The following is an 18714-nucleotide window of genomic DNA, read 5'->3' on the forward strand; positions in this document are numbered from 1 at the left end:
TACCTGTTGGAAAATATTCTAAAAACAAATTGAAATCCTATCAAAGTCACCCCGGTTTACGGTACATAAATATCACCTAAGTGACCATAAATTAGAGCAAGGTTGCCAGATCTGCCCGTATAGAAATTTTCAGATAAGTCAGATCCATCATAAAAATCATACAAATATCACTTTACTTGAGATAGGGTTGTCAGATCTTCAAGAAATTAAATTCCATAGGAAAGGTCTTCCATTTACCTTTCCAAAGGTGTATAATATGATGCTATTTGAGTCTATTTCTGGCCATTAAAATAACATCGGTACATATTTTGTATATTTTATTAACTACTTATCAAAACTTCGAATTCAATAAAGTTGAACAATTTCACTTAAGAACGAATAAGGGAAATTTGTGTTTGTTTGGAAGGTTAAGCACTCTCTTCTAACTCCGTACAATTAGTTGATTTTCACTATTTATACAACTTATTTTGAAAATCTGTTGATAGAAAGTTGCTTGCTCACTTCCTATTGATCTATTTATCACTCGATTTCAGTTGAACACGCTTTTTGTGAGCTGTAATTGAACGTTAAAGTGCTGATATGACAACACTAGAGGCACGATGGAGTTAGATGCTGTTCCCCTATCTTGAGATAATGTGACCAGTTTCTTTTTTTTTGTTTTGAATGTCTTAAACTATCAAGTAGAAATAGTTATTCTTATGTAAAATTGTCTAATCTTTCTGATAAACATATTTTCAGATTTAAAAAAACTGACCTAATATTTGAAAACGTCCAAAAATGCTTTTGAAGCGGAATTTGGGTTGAATAGATGATTTTTAATATGCAAGTGGTTATTTTTACTTGATTTCTGAGACGTTTTCCCATGAAGCTCCTTTCTAAATACAGAGTGATTTTCAAGATATTTTTTTTGAAAAATGAGGAATTGAGGCAAAATGGACCGTTTTGTGCGGTGGATAAACTCATACCAATGGATTCCGTGGATTTTTTTTAACATAAGAGACACTGTTTTTCGAACCATGCATAAAATGTTTATTTTCATCCATTTCATCAATTAAAAAAAATTAAAGTTAAAAAAGCTGATTTCTGTGGTGTCATCTAGTATCTTTGGGAACGAACTTGATTTTTAATAAATGTGAATAGAAGATTTTTTAAACTTTATTTTTTAAAGGGTTTAAATGGATGAAAATTAACATTTTTATGCATGTTTCTATTGTGAAATTGTCTCAGAAACACGAATATGATAAAATTATCACCAGAAAATGGGATCTAAGGGGTCCCCCGAGCAAAAATTTACAGCGAAAATATTCACTAAAAGTAATGTGTCTTTTTTATTTGAGTTTGAAAATTCGCATTTTTTTGAATTTTCAAAGCCCATTAGGAATTTAGGGATTTTGCTAAGGTTTGCCCAAGTTACAGCTTTTTAAATATTTTTGACGTTTTTGAATCATAAAACTTTGTGTCCCGATTTGCCAAACATCCCGTTGACCTAGAGTGCTCATATTTTGGCCAGATGCTAGTTTTATATGTACAAACACTCCCTGAAAATTTCGTGGACTCGCTCTTAATAAAAAGATAATTTTGAAAGCAGAATTAAAGCCCCATCCGATAAAGGAAGGCAATAGAGCTATCTAAGCCCGATCACACGCACACTAGCATGCCATTTGTTTTGCTGGCGGGTACAAAATTTAACCTCAATCTTTTTCGTGTACGTACACGCGATACATGCGACCGTAGATAACTCTATTCTGTTCAAAATTTTATATAAATGAATGAAAATTATATGTTTTGGCTTTATATACATGATACCGATCATCAAACTTGCACCGATTTTGATGCCTTGAAGAAATAAGGACTATAAAGCAAGAATACGACAAAAATACTACATAAAATATTTGGTTCATACTTCAGCCAACAATTACTTACGGAATCGACTAAAATGTTAAGCCAGTCAATACTGTAAAACAGTTATAAATTTTGTACAAAAAATATTTGTAACAGATTTATCAATTTGTCAGTATGGTGTACCAAATTCCATAGAAATTACACCTAAATCCAACGTTAATCAAATCGTCAAATCTTACAGCAAAAAATAGCCTCTCTCCCAACTGGAAAACGGTACCATCACTTATCAGCATTTATTACTCTTTTTTTCCTCCTTTGCTCGCCGCACTTGTTTTACCCGTCTTGTAAAATGGTGATAAACGCTTCACTTAAAAGTCGGTTTCTTGCGGCGGATTGATTGCAGCTTTCTCCACACGTGCACCAGCACAACAGTCGGCCATGTGGCCATCGCAGCAATCGCGCATTCGCCGAAAAATGCTGCTGCAACAAGTTGAGGAGGAAAAAACTTGCTAATTTGGCTTGATTAATTTATGTCTTTCCTTCTCTTTTTGCTTTCTTGCTATCTTTTTGATATATTTTTATTGCGCTTTTATGTACATCACTTTGCGCTCGCGCGCTCTACTTTAGTTTTCTGCGCAACTGTGCGTATTTACTGTATAGTTTTGCCTCTGTTTTTGTTTTATTTATTTCTATTCCCGTTTTCTTTTTCTTCTCGTCTTTTGCAAACGCACGGCTTGTTGTTTTCACCTTTCTCCCGCTTGGGGTGATTCGCTTGCATTATTTCTCCGCGAGTTGGCGTCGAAAAATTTCTCAAGTCATTGAAATTTCACAAATTTTATCTGTTATATGGCCAACGCAACGCAATTTTTTTTCTGCTTCTCCTCTCCTTCTTGTTGTTGTTGTGCTTCTTTCGCTAACGAATTCTCCCTGCGCGTCACCACCCCGCCGCCACCCTCCAACCCACGTGATCGCTCCATGCCGGCCTCCGGCATGCTTCGTGAGAAGAGCATTCGCACAACATGAGCCGAACCCGAGCCGAAGTTGCGCGTTGGTTGTGGTGAGTTCTCGCGAGGCACTCACGACTTCCCCTTCAAAGATTCGTGTTTCCCCTTCGGCTTGCTTTGTTTCGTTGGATTCGCTGAGCGCTCACGCATTTCTCACACAACCACAAAAATTACGCACTTTTCGCTTTATGTATTCGCATTCGCTCTCGCTCTCTCGCGTGTTCTCTCGCTCTCGAAATTTGTCTGTGCTGCTCTCGGTGGGATATGTGTGTCACGATGCGATTCCGATGGCTTGGCTAAAGTTGCGTTTTTGGTGGTGGATGGAACCAGGGGGATGACAGATGGGGATTTCAGCCTACCGCACATCATTTCCAATATGGCGACGTTTGTTTATAAACAGTAGGCTTTTATTTATAAACACTAAACAGTGATAAAGACGAAGCGAAAAGGGAACAATATTTTTCCCGATTTGTTTGAAAAATTGATAATTACCAAATTGTTCAACGAACAATTTTCGTTTTCCGTGAGGTAGGTGTTAAGAGAGCAGTACCATTTAACTTTTAATAAAATGTAAATTTGCCTCCAGTATAGTTCCAAAAATGGAACCAACATCCGTGTCATAAATCCAAGCAGAACACACGGCGCGGCCGACGGCATCCGGAGGGCTTCGCGTACATCGAGTTCGGCTCGAGGGAGTTGATCGAGTTGGCACTTGCGGTAACAAAAACGCTGTTCCGGAATTGGCAGTTGAAGATCAACAAAAAGCGCAACCAGGCTGCTGTGTGCTCCGATCACGACACTGTGATCACCTCCAATCGATTTCCACGGGTCCCTCGGGGCCCAGACCACGGACCATCGCTGTATCAAGAAAGTGTGCCGCCGGATATTCGCCGGGGAATGATGTTTGCGTTTTCAGCAGCAATAAGTTACGAAAATCGTTTTCCTCGGAATCAATTCAAAACCAAACTTAAATTGCTTGGCGCAGTCCCCGAACCAGAAGCTGAGAAGCATAACGAAACTAAAATGTACCCGGAACGATGTCCAACATCTGCAGAAAAAATCGACCATCAGTTCCCCAAAACCCGGACGGAACTGACCGACGTCCACGTCATCGTGCTGCCGAATCTTCCAGTGTCCGGAAGATGTTCTGCTAATTTGTTTTAGACACGGCTGCCATGGAGCAAACGGTCCAGCACCGGCTGAATCCGGAAGGAGATCAAAAGACATATTACAAAATAAATAAATGAAGTTTTGCCACACTCGTCAGTGGTTTTGCACTGTTGCCTACCCTGAACGGCTGCGGGTCTCGAACTATTCCTGCCTGTTTTAGTCTCGTGCCCCTTTTGCCACCAAACTTTCCAGAATGAAATCTTCCTCTGGTCGCGGTTTTCGATAAATCGTTTCTCGTGCACTTTCGCCACCTGTCGAATCCTCTCCCACTTGGCTTTGACCTCTTCGGGCGTTTGAATTAGCATAGCCGGCGCGGGATTTGTTAAGCAGTCGCATTAACTTGACCCGTTGCTCGTCGATCTGTTTTCATCATTCCGGGATGCAAAACATCTCTTGCCCGTTCTACCCCCGGGCGGCTTCCGGCGGAATCTGAACAGTGTGTGCATATTACGCAGCAGCAATTTGGTGCTGCACTGAGCTGACCACGCATCGTCAGGTCAGCAGATCGGCAACAGACTTAAAAAAATACATAAAAACATCAAAAACCCAAGCCAAAACCTTTAAATTTATTTCTACTGTTTGTGTCAATAAGAAAATGACAAAAAAATTAGTTTAAAACCACTTAGAAAATTAATTTCCATAAATAGGTAAGATTGATGATTGACATTTTACCCTAATGAAAAGCAAGTTGTGCGATATTAGGGTAATTCATCAGTACCAAAATTGACACTTCTCACTTGTCAAGGTACCAAAACATGTCAAAGTACCAAAAGGTGAGAAGTAGGCTCTCACTGTATGGAGTTTGACAGGTCGTCTACTCCCTGGATGGAACGATTTGCTAGCCGCACGCACCAAACTAGCCAACTTGGACCGGTCGGACTCTAGCGAAGAGAATCATGATGGTGTGCAGCAGCAGCGGCTTAGTGACCCGAGTTGAGGGAGGTAAAATTTTGGTAAATTGACTGAAGCCAGAAAAAAATCTATTTTTCGAACATTTGAATGTAATGTATGAGATCAATAATCTCTCCAAAGTTGTTTTCTTAACGCTTTCAGGTCTAATGGGTCGTACCGTAAATTTACGACTGAAAAAACAAATTTTCAAAACAAATGATTAATTTGTTCTATTAGGTACTCATTTCCCAATCATTATTTTTTTTTGTTTTCAAATTCAAATTTAAATAATTCGAATGAAATCAATAAAGTATTCGAGAATTTTTAACAGAGATGGGCAAAGTATGACCCCCGGTAAAAATATTTCTTGTATTAAATTTGTATTTTGGAAACCAAACAGGAAAAAGCAACAAATTGAAAAAAGTTACCCCAAATTGACTTATATTAGATTCAAAACATGTTCAAAAATATAATGCTCTAGAAGACTGCAAAAATATCTAGGTTTTCAAAATGTCCAGAGAATTCAGATCTGTGTTTAAATATTTAAAAATGTTTTTGGGTATTCAGTTTATAGTTGAGTCTTTTTGTCTCCTTTACAAAATTTTATATAACATTGCTGAAATAAATTTTTAAACTTCACGGCTGTATAGAAAAAGTACCGAATCGAATGGTCCCTTTTCGAATTCAATTTAATTCAACTTTAATATGCAACATTCTTTTTTTAGATTGCTGATTTCCATTAATTCTAAAGATGTTTCTTTTTGAAAATTCAGTCTGCAATCTACAGTATTCCCATCAGATTGCAACTCCAAAAATATGATTTGAAAAAAAAAAATTCGAATAGATATTTTTTTTCTTAGATAGTTTTATTTCTCGGGTCAAGGCATTACACAATGTTTTACACATTATAACAGTTGTGTTAGGGATCTTGCATAAACCACGTAGCCTTCAAATTTAATTTACTTTTTTTTTGCTTTTGTTTCAGTGGAATTTAACCAAATTTTGTGAATATTTCAAAGTTATTTGGAATGCAATTTGATACAATCGGTTCTTAAAAATTTATTAAAACTTTTGATTTAAAATTAGGACTTATCACAAAAAGTCGAAAGGCTTGAAGTCGGAGTGACGAAAGTATACATCAGTATTTTTTTTATATACAGTCCAGACTCGTTTATCCGAAGGCCTCGGAAAAAATTTACTTCGGATAATCGTTATATATTATTTTTTTCGTAGTCTTATTTTTGATTAATGAGCATTTTTTAAATCCAAGATGGCGGCTAAAATGGCGGTGTTCAAGTAATGAAAAAGTACATAGATTAGTTCTAAGGCAATCAACCATACCAATTTGACTAAAATGGGGTCGCAGAATTCGAATTTGATGTTAAAAGTAAGAAAATTATAAAAAAAACATTAAAAATTGTGACAGTCATGATTCGAATATCTGAAGTACAAACTTTCGGATAATCGAAACTGCGGGTAATCGAGTCTGGACTGTATCAGTATTTTTAAGCTTTGAACATTTCTTTATTGCTCGATTAGAAACAGTACTTTAATTTAAATGTTCAAAAATGCTGTCTAATTTTTTTAATCTTTCCATTTAAGTTATTCTTATTTCAGTTATGTATTTGTTAATTATTTGACATAGAAGACCATGCAAAGTTTATAAATAAACACTGAATTCAAATATATTATTTATTTTTTTTTCAAAATAAATTATTTTTGTATCTGTGATATTTTTATGAGTTTTTACATTATTTTAAACAAGAACAGTTCTTGAAATAAGATTTTTAAAAGTTTTTTTTGTTCTATCAAATCTATGTATTTTTTATCTTTGTTTTTTTGGTCAGTTTTTTCTTTATACATGGGAAGTTCTTTTAAAAGTTAAATAAGAATTCATTTGATTTCAATAATTTTTCAAAGTATTTAACGTTTTTTTCAGAACGATATATATTTATTTATGTGATATATCTGTAAGTTTTTCAATTTCCTTAAATAATTTTTTCTTTTTGCAGTTAAAATCTTGTTATTCCTCCCATCCTACATAACATAGTTTAGTGAGTTTTTCCAATCTTTTCAATAAGAGAGTGTGAATAAGAAGCTGTTGCATTTTACTTTTGACACATGTAGACATTTTTCCATAATTTATAATTAGGTCCTCTATGAATTATATGAATCTTATAACCTCAAATAGTCCTAGCGATATTTTTGAATACAGCATAGCATACAAAATAAATCGAGCTTTTTTTTAATTTTTTTAAAAATATTTTCATAGATTGAAAATATCAAGAAATCAAGAAAAAATGACCTCACATACCCAAATAAAAACAATAAAATGCAATAATTTGCACACTCTCTCGAGTCAGGTCACAATTAGACCCAAGCTCTAAGTCCACAGCCTCAACTGATAGCGCTGTTTTCAAATCGTTCGTTAGTCAGTTGGTTGGTTGACTTCGTCTGCTCTCTTCTCTATGCATTAAGGTTCCAGTCCCTTCACTTCCACACTTGTCACTTCTCTCTCTCGTGAGCTAGCCCTTCCTGACTTCTGAGCCGGTTGTTGGCCGGTCTAGGTCCAACATCCAAACTGTCCTTATCTCTTTCTCTGCTGACTTCTCCTTCTCCTCAGTTCCAGATGCGTTGCTGTAATTTGATGCACACCGCCCTCCTCTCTCATGCTCCCTCCACACTTAACCCACCCAACTAAGCGACTTTTATGTGCGTATGCGTTTCGAAAAATTTCGTATCTCGCCTGGTTCCTTTCCCCCTTGGTCACTTCCCTGCCGCCGCCGCCAGTCCCGGCACTGACTCGCGATTCCAATTTAGTTTTTAGTCAAAATACAACACACACGCAACGCAACGCACACCACTAACACGACTTATTTTCTTGTTTAGACTAGCGATACCAGCGATACAGAGGGCTGGAGAGATTGAGCTTGCTTTTTGGGCTGGCTTGCTGGCGATGCACCCACACATGCAGTTACACTGTCAGGGGTGCTTATTGGGATTGGAACTAGAAGTTCAAAGAAAATCCTGTTGGATTTGTTTTGGGTAAAATCATACAATTGTGCAATTTGGTAATCTAAATTTGAAAAGGAGAGGGTATCAAAAGAAAGCTGATGGTTCAAAAGATTCACACCTATACCAAATTATTATTACTTGTAATTCAATTCGATATTTTTCTTTGAATTGGTGTTAGTTTATAATTATACATTGTGATAATTGACGGAATCATATTAGGATATTTTTTTTTAATTTTTATTTCTTATTTTTGAGATCCGTCGTTTCATGACGAAACCTTTACATTTTCGAGTTATCGCAGTTTGAGTTTAAAAAATGATTTTTCGGTTTTTGGCGTCATCCAGTTTTTTTTCGAATAACCCTGATTTTATTATCAAAAAATCATATCTCAGGACTGTCCAGATTGACATTTTTTATTTTCAAAACTCTTTGACTCTGACTCTTTGAAAATCACCTTGCATTTGCATTAAAGAGAACTTAAATTGGTTGAAATGGCGTGAAGTAATGATTTAAAAAAAATGGAAAAAGGTCTTATACGCGTAGGTCGCTCTAGCGCCCAAACAAAAAAATACTGATCGTAAGATTTTGGCAATGAAACATCTAATCGGGGAGCTGGGGGTAAGACGGCCAGGCGGGGTAAGACGGCCACCCCACTGTTTTAATAAGTATACTAATGAATATTACTAAAATGTTCAGCAATACTGTTCCTCATGCTAAATAATGCATATGGAGTCACCTTTGCCAGAAGTATTGTTCGAATTTGTATAAAAATAGCTCAAAATAAACAAATAATTTTTGAACTTGAAACTGGATGTTATTTTCATGAATTACAACTTAGGCATTTTTGTTAAATAACAATATGTTTTTCTGTCTTCAAATATTTTTTCATGTTAAATTGAAGTTTTCCCTAGATTATGTCCCTCGAAAAAGTTCAAAAAATGCGATGAACTGTTAACAAAAAATGTTTAAAAAAATAATTTATTTGGGGGCAAGACGGCCACCTCCTCCGGAGGTAAGGCGGCTACCCGTAATTTGTAGATTTTATTTGATAAAGGTTATATTTTGACGGTTTTTTTACTATTAGGTCCTATTTGTAGATAAGGTAAAGCATTTTCAATAAAACTATTCATTTTTAATCAGAATGCTGTAAACTACCGTTTCGACAACATTCTTTACTGTGATATAGCAAAACTCATTGAATAGTATGAAATCCTATCCAACGTTTCATAAAAATCGCTAATTTAATATTGTTTACATAATTTTGATTTAGTTATTCTAATCGAAATACACAAACTAATTTTTTTTGTATCAAATTGTGTTTGTTTTGTAGTAAAAATTCATAGTTTTTTATAAAATGTGGTCGCAATAATATGAAATTCACTGAGCCAAAATATGAAATTTTTTAAACAGCATTTTTCTTCACATTTGAAACCTGATTTTTTTTTCAACCAAAATAGTTATGATATTCAGAGAAGTCTGTTGAACCAAACATGTAGGTGTTTGGGTGGATTTAGCAAAGATATTAAGTTAATTTATAGCATTGGCCGTCTTACCCCACATGGGTGGTCGTCTTACCCCGCGTATTTCATATATAAACGATTTCAATTATTTTTTTTAAATTGCTGAAAAGAATTGAAAATTGGTCTTTAGACCAACTAATTTATGTCATTTCTATAATGGACTAGTAGTAGAACAATATGTACGTAATTTAAGATCAAAATAATCTGTTGTGTAAATTTTATTAGACTTTTCCCTTAGGGTGGCCGTCTTACCCCCACCTCCCCTCCTAATTTGAGCCCGATCCGAGGCCTTCCATTTGGTTTGTGCTCATATCATATGGAACTATTTAATACGTTTCGGAAATCTTTTGGTGGTAAAAGTAATAATTTCAACAATTTTTCCGCAAACTGTGATTTAGGCTAAGACATGTTTTTTTTTTAAATAAATTCTAGCTCTAACAGATTTAGAAATTTTATTAAGGGTTTTTTTTGTAAATTGTATAGCCAGGTTGATAGGGTACTCAAATTTATGCAACTTAATAGTCAACAATAGTTAAGAAATAGCTTTGAAAACAGCCTTTATCAGTTACCAAATTTTTGAATCTGCATTTGCTCAGTTTTTTATAGGGTGATTTATTTTATTTTAGTTTTTTTAAACGAAATAATTCGCCTTGAACTATAAAAATTTAGTTGGAATTAGAAAATTGAAATAAAGTCAGTGAAATTACATTTTCCTGTGTTATTTTTCCAAATTTTTAGGTTAATGTGTGCTTTTGAAATTATTTTTAAAAAGAACGAAACGCCTTTAAATTATAACTTTTTGAAATTTCCCCCCGATTGTTTCAACATAACTTAGCGTTCCTTTTTTTTGAATTTGGTTCGAACTAATATAAATATTACTTAAGGCCATTGCAAATATGTATTTGTCAAAGTTTATGTCGCTCTTTTCTTCAAAATCGACCCGAAAAAAGCAAGGGGCAAAAATATTTTTTCAAAAAAAAAAAAAAACTTCCAAACTTATTTTAAGACACAGACATAAAATCAATTGAAAACAATGTGAAATGTGAAAAATTTAAATTCCCGATGAACAGTACCGTCATCAGGGGTATCATTGGGTCTGGGGTTGACATTGGGTCGTATAAATTTGTTCATGTTGTATGACCCCATCTCACCCCCCAGACCCAATGTCACCCCTGATGACAGTACTGTAAAAAGACAATAATTTGATATTTTGAATAGTAATGATTTTAAAACAACTGGATTGGTGTAAAATGCATTTAACTACACTTAAACTACAAAGTGTTAAAATTTTGGCTTGTAGTTTAAATTTTATATTTTATATTTTTTAATTAACTTTGGTCAAAGTCGAGGAACATAATCGTTTTCAGCGTAAATTCTTAATCTAACATTATGATTTTCAATAAGGGCCCTCCAGAACCATCAATTTTTCGTTTTATTTCATAACCATATGAGCAGTTCTCTACGAAATCGGTCTTTTTTCTTAAATTTTAATTTTTGTATTTTTTAATCCGACTGAAACTTTTTTGGTGCCTTCGGTATGCCCAAAGAAGCCATTTTGCATCATTAGTTTGTCCATATCATTTTCCATACAAATTTGGCAGCTGGCCATACAAAAATGATGTATGAAAATTCAAAAATCGGTATCTTTTGAAGGAATTTTTTGATCGATTTGGTGTCTTCGGCAAAGTTGTAGGTAAGAATAAGGACTACACTGAAAAAATATGATACAAGGTAAAAAATTTTTTTGGTGATTTTTAATTTCACTTTTTGTCGATTAAACTTGATTTGCAAAAAAATACTATTTTTAATTTTTTTTTATTTTTTGATATGTTTTAGAGGACATCAAATGCCAACTTTTCAGAAATTTCCAGGTTGTGCAAAAAATCTTTGAGCGAGTTATGAATACTAATGTTTTCAAAAAATCGTAAAAAACGTAAAATCAAATTTGCAATCAAAAAGTACTTTAGTGAAATTTTGATTAAGTGCACCGTTTTCAAGTTAAATCCAAATTTAAGAGACTTTTTTGAAAATAGTAGCAGTTTTCCATTTTCTTAAATAAGTGCACATGTTTGCCCACCTTTGAAAAAAATATTTTTAAAAAGCTGAGAAAATTCTTTATATTTTGCATTTTTAAACTTTGTTGATACGACCCTTCGTTGCTGAGATATTGCCATGCTAAGATTTAGAAACAGGAAAATTTATGTTTTCTAAGTCCCACCCAAACAACACACCATTTTCTAATGTCGATATCTCAGCAACTAATGGTCCGATTTTCAATGTTAAAATATGAAACAATCGTGAAATTTTCCGATCTCTCCGAAAAAAATATTTTCAAAATTTTTAAACCAAGACTAACATTTTAAAAGGGCGTAATATTGAATGTTTGGCCCTCACCGAAGGCACCAAAAAAGTTTCAGTCGGATTAAAAAATACAAAAAAAAAAATCGAATAACCGAAATCTGAGAGAACTGCTCATATCTCTCCATCATAACCATAGCTCTCCAGAAGTGTCATGCGTCTCCATGAAACGTATTAAAAATTAAAGGTTATCTCGGAGACGCATGGTACTTCACCGTTGCATGGTTCATCTCTGGTGAGTGACCATGGGGAGCGTCTTATATTACGTTACGCAAATTCGAGATTGTAAACCCCTTTTTTACCATAGCGTGGCTGGAACACAATAATATAAACAATGATGATTACCGGCCTAACTGTTAATTTTACGATCATTACAATTTTCGATCGGTGAACATTTGGATTGATTAGAAATACGTGTATTTGTATGTTTTAATGGTATAATTCATTTATCCTCAAAATATTTTTTTATTCCCTTCCAAATTCGCCACCCCTGATTCCAGCTCAAACGCCACATGGGCAAATTATGTGCGTGACACCACCATCATCATCTTGCAGCCAGCAGACCTGGCAGTGAGCGATAAACACAGCCAAAGTGCAACAACCATCCCAGCCTAGTCCAGCAGTGCTGGCTGATGTTGTATGGAGAGTGACTTTGTGTCCCAACCACAACCACGCATGCATCGCAACACCGACTTAAACGCACCACCACCACCGTGATCACAAATTTAGGAGTGTTTAGAAAAGGAAAGAAGACTAAACGAAAAACAGAGCAGGCATTTTAGGCCGGCCTCGCACAAACTGCACCACCGACTCGTTGGGCCCGGGCACTTTTTGACTTTGAAATGACCGTGAATTCGTCGGGGGTAACGACCCAGCCCACGGAACGCATCAACGCAACGCAACGCTGCGACGCGCGCGCGGATGACTCTTTGCGTGGCGTGTAACGACGCTAAACAGATCCGAGCGATTCTTGGAGGGTGGTGGTGGTGGAGGAGGTTGAGGTGAGGTCGAGATGTTCCAGAGATACAAGAGGACCTGGATAGACCAGAATTTCGGGCCGGGATCTTGGATCGAAGTTGCGTTTTATGCGTAGGATTCTTGGACTTGAACTCGGAGCATTAGAAGACATCGAAAGGGGCAAAAGGGATTTTGTCGAAGGGTTTCTTCTTTTTGGATGATTGCACACGGGGCGAATTTTGTGGTGGAGGAGGTGAAGGTGAAGGGAGGAAGAAGATTTACATAACTTTTTAACATTCTACAGACCTAGAAAATAGATTTGCTGGCGTTTTGTTATTCCAGAGAATTCCTTCAAAGGATTGAGTCGATTGGGCTGTTCTTGGAAAGGGGGTCATTTCAGCATGATTAGGGCTGAGCAATGAACACGAATTTAAACCTCTTAAAAAAACTCCTGTAAGGCCGTTGAAAATTAAAGCTGCTACTTCGGATATCCAAATAATTTACATTTTTTTCATATAAAATCAGATATCATCTTTTTAATCAAAATAAATCAAAAGAGATAAACAAAAATCGTATCAGAACTTAAAATTATTCGGATAAAACGATTTGATGAACCCAAAACAGATTTAAGAATAAAAATGTAACGGATCGGATAGTTTTTCAGATAATAGTATTCGGCCATAAATCATGTGATACAAAATTAAAGGTAATTTGAAAACCTGTAAAATTATTTTGTTTAATCTTTATGTCACCCCACAGTCGTGAGACAAAGCTGGCTTGTATAAGTTAGTTCATTTTCTAATAGAATTATTAATGCTGCAAAATATCAGGATATCCGAAGTCCCAGCTCTATTGCAAATATTTATTGAAGATTATGTTCCTCGACTCTGACCTAAGTCATGGTGAAGGGACAAGAATTGCAATTACTAGTCATGGTTTAAACATTTGAATGAAAAAAGTGTTTTGAAGTGCACTTTACTACAGCTGTGCAATTGATTTGCAATCATTAGGTTTCAAAATATCTAAGTATTGACGAAATTATTTTTTTTTTCAGAACAAATATCTCGGTATATGTGGAAATTCTTGGATTGATGATTCAGAATTAGAATCGATTTCAATCAAATTTCAAATCTTGTTTCGCTGATGCAAATATTTATTCAAGTTTTTGTCACTCGGCTTTGGCCTAGGTCCAGGGGGAGGGGGCACAAAAATGCAAAAAAAATACTAGCCAGAATTTCAACATGCGTTTTACATTAGTATAGTTGGCTTGCAATCATTAGTTCTCAATAAATCTATGTCTTGAAGAAAAAATATTGCTAAAATACAACTTTTTACGGTGCTGTACTTCGAAAATGCACTAAAATTCGAAATATTGAAAAACGAGCTTAAACATCTTAAAAATGATTTTAAATGAATTTTATTTTTTCAGCTGATTGCACTCAAAAGCAGATTTTTTATTGAAATACATAAATTTCTCCCTGATTTTTCGGGCCAGTTTTGAAGAAAAAATAATTTTGAAAAACATTTACTTCAACTTTAAAATGAGTTTTCAGTGAACTTTCAATTTTGTATTTACTGGTCTTCAAAATTATATGGGTATAATGAATGGTTTATAAGCTTAGTTATTTATTTTTAATTTTTGAAATGAAAAATTAAAAGCAAACATTCCATTGGACGTAATCGATTTTGACGTTATTTAATTCACCGTGGAATTTCAAATACATTTTCAACGCAGCTATCTAGTAAATAATCGAATATTTGAAAAATAAATTGAAATTCTAACAATGTCACCCTGGTTTATGGTATTCCAAAACCCCAGCGTTATTTATCGTTTTTTCAACACTTTGTTTAGTGTTTTATATATAAATAAATATTGGAAACATATCAACTACACATTTTTCTAAAACGTAAAAAATAGATTTCATTCAACAAGCAGCCTAATAATGCTTTCAATTGCAATGTGACTTTCAACTAGAAATTGTTCAAATGTAATTTGTTTACAAAATTTGTTGTAATTTTTTATCAGATTTTAAGAATTCAAATTTATAAAAAAAATTAAAAGCATATTTCTATCATATATACTAAAAAGAATGATAATTTTGATTTTGTTTTCACATTTTTGTGGAACCATATTCAGTTTAGCGTAGTTTAGGGCTCATACTAAAGTTTAACAATAAAAAATAAGCCAACGAAAATATTTTTTTTCGTAATTCGATTATCTGAAGTGAAATTTTTCCGAGGCCTTCGAATAATCGAGTCTGGACTGTGAGCGTAATTTTCCGCCAAATCCCACGAAACCGAAAAAAGGTGCCCCGACTCCAAATCCGAGGTCCGTTTTCGATATCTCGTGACGGAGGGGTTGTACGACGCCTTTCATTTTTCAGGACAATTACTAAGATACGTTTTTCAGTGAGTTGTAGCTCGAAACCATGAAAAGATATAAATTTGGTGTCCAAGGGACTTTTATGTAAAGTTGGACGCCCGATTTGATGGCGTACTCAAAATACTGTAAAAAACGTAAAACGAAACGAAACTATTGGCACTACGCCCCCCGGGGCATGGCCTTCTTCTAACGTGGGATTTCTGCTCCAGCGCCTCTGACGAGACAGGAGAAACCGGGACCGACGTTTTACTTCACCATCCGATAGAAGCTCAGTGGATAAGGCGGGAATCGAACCCGCGTCTCATAGCATCATCGGGATCGGCAGCCGAAGCCGCTACCCCTGCGCCACGAGACCCACGAACGTGTAAAAAACGTAATTTTCATCAAAAGAGTTAAAATATTGTTTTGCAATCGCTGCTGTGAAACATTGCATGAGAAATTTAATGTACTTTTCGATTCTGAAATTAACCAGAGTTGACCCAGAGAGGACATTTTTTCATCAGAGGAAAAGAACACAACAAGCAGAAAAAAATCATTTTAAAAATTACTTGTTTTTGTAGCTTCGCAGGGTTATTTTTTTAGAGTGTATGTTTTACAAAGTTGTAGAGCAGTATAAAATGATATATAAACATTAGGGTTTTGCATGTATTTTTTACGAGTTTTCAGAATTCACAGTTTTCAAAGTTTTCACCCATAAATCTCAATCGTGTGCTTTGGAAAGTATTTTTTTTTCGAAAATTTCAGTGAAATTTACATAAGAATGACGGTTTGGACGTTTGTTCTGGCTAGTACATTGCTAGAATAAGGGGATTGGTGGAGGAGAATGACCTATAAATATAAATATTTTAATAAAAAAATGAGCTTTTCATGATTAATTTTTTTGTGCTTTTCAATTTTTAACAAAATTAGATTGTTCAATATTTGTTAAATGAAATGTTCTTGAATATTGTTGGAAGACGGATAAATAATGCATTTTGATAAATGATTATACCGACTAAACAAATTTCTGTCCATGCTCAATTTAAAGGGAAACACTTCTTCGGGGTCTCCTGAAAAACGAATAATTGAAAAATTAGTATGGTCCGCCTGACATCAAATCAGGACAACTTCTTTTACTTGGAAATACTGTGTAACAAAAATGCAAAAAATGGTCAAAATTTCAAGAATTAAATGTTCACACGATTTTAATTCTCAGGATATTTAATATGCTACAGTAAATAACTTCAATAGCACACTATTTTTTTTCATGGGCAACTTGACTCCAATCCTGGGAAGGAGTTAATTCAAAATCAAGTTCAGCTCCATCTAGTCCTTCTTTTTTTCTCTTTAGCAGATTCTTCTCCACATTCTTGATTCATCTAGCGTGGCTCGTGAGGATAGATAAAAATATTCTCCCTCAAATCCCCATGAACTTGAACACACATTCGTATGCAAGAATGAAAAAAAAAACACACGCATCCCGCAGGAGGATAGACATAAATTTGTAGGTTTATTTTATTGCCTTTAGTTTTTTTTTTAATTTCATCTTCTTCCTTTTTTGTTCGGCCGGTTCTCGCGGCGTCGAATTTTTACATCAAAATCTGGATGGTTTTTTTTTCAATGTTGCGTGTTGCGCTTTTCTTCCTTGAGCATCGGCGATGATGCTGGCGAAGAAGACCGGGCGATGATCATCTCACGAGGAGAGTGGTGATGAGAGGTGAGACGAAATGCGTTTCTTGCTTCTTTTCTTAATGTTGTTGCGCGTATGTTGTTAATTTCTTTTATGATTTCCTTTTTTGGCCCTCCTTTTTTTTATTTTGGCGTCGTCGCCGTGTGTGGGTCGTGTAGAACGTGTCCGTCCCGGGTTCCAGGTCCAGCCGAGGCCTTGGGTGAGGTCCAGATTCTTACCTATAGGGTTGAAAGTCATCCCGGGTCTAGGAGGAGAGAGGTAAGAATCACCGCAGAAGGAAGGAGTAAAGGGGGATGATTGAGTACAGGTTTACGAATGCAGAAACAGGTTTTCCTGTGTCTAGGGCTCTAATTGGATTTTTGGATTCTTGGTTGGTCGTCGCCGCCGGATTGGCGTTGGAGACATGATGCAGCCCTTTTTTTTATTCGGAGAGAGACCCTTTCGGGAAGCGTGGGATCGCAGGACGAGGATCTTCGGGAAATTTATTGCGTGCTGCACTTTGATAACGCTTCCAGATTTGGGCTTTTTGTTTTGTTTTAATTTGGGTAATTTATTTCAATGGACCTGGGAGATAATGCAATCACGGTAATGCCTTGTGGTTTCCAGGTTTTAGATTAAACGTTAATTTACTCGAGAAGGCTTTTTGGGAGAATGAAGGACGAATCAAGAGTCTGGAGTCCATAAAAATGTCTAATTGCACTTATTTGATAAGCCAAAGATTTAACAGATCCTCTTGAATACACTCAACCCCCGGTGGTTGGTCACTTTTTCGTTTGACACTTTTTTAGTTTGTACCCCGTTGGTTGGTCAAAGTCAAACTAAAAAGTGACGAACTGTCACATTTTACACGGCGCTCACGCACGCTATCAAAACAAATGTTTGGTAGTGTGTGTGAACTCCGTGTAAAAGGGGTGTCAAACTAAAAAGTGACCCCGTTCGTTTGACAACAGTTGGTGTCAAACCATCGGGGTTTGAGTGTATTACATCCACATTTCAGGAAATAACAATGTACAAGATGAGCAACCTTCTAAAGAAAAAATGTTGACTGATGCATTTTGTTTTAAATTCTTAAATTCTCTATTGAATATTCAGTAGAAAATTGAGTAAATTTGGAAGGTTTTGGATGGTGTAATTTTGGAAGGTTGATTATTACCACTATTAAGATGTCATTTTTCCTCAATTTAGACTGAAAAGGTGGCACAATCCAGAAAAGCAGTAAAATTACACATTTTATCTGACATTACAGACCCCTTCCAAATGTAACCTTACCGTGATTTTTTTTAACTAAAACTAAGGAAAAACAATCATCAGATAGTAAAACTCCAGTAAAACTTTGTTAAAAAGCCATTATCCTTTTTGGAACCCAAATTTCAGGCTCAAGATAATTTGAATTTCAATTATTCAAATTCGAATAGCGTTATAAACTCCTCAGAAAAGCATAACTGTCCCATCAGGATTGTGATCATCTTTTCAATTTTCTGACCATTTTTCTTATACCGTCAACTGGGGGCGAATTAGGACAGTAGCTTTAACCATGTTCGAGCCCAATATTTTGATTTTTGTAGTTGGGTTCGGATCTCAGACCAACAAAATGTTTACATCCATGTCCAAACTTAAAACCTTTAAGTGCTCTAAACACTGCTCTCTCTATTCAGACTGTAGTCCCGATTCACCCCAGATGATGGTAACTTCTTCAAGTTCTGATGTGTTATGCGTTTTGTCTTTCTTTTTGCTTCCATATTTTGAAAATGTTTGAGTTTGATTTTTAAACTTATTTGCGAGTTTGTAAAATTGCATTTGCATTGTTGATTTCACTACACACGACGATAAAGCAAAGAGTTAAAAATTTATATAATATTCTCTGAGACTTATAACAACGATTAATTTTTATTTCTTCAAACATGC

The sequence above is a fragment of the Culex quinquefasciatus genome, chromosome 2 (genome assembly GCF_015732765.1).
Source record: "Culex quinquefasciatus strain JHB chromosome 2, VPISU_Cqui_1.0_pri_paternal, whole genome shotgun sequence".
NCBI classification, from domain to species: Eukaryota; Metazoa; Arthropoda; class Insecta; order Diptera; family Culicidae; genus Culex; species Culex quinquefasciatus.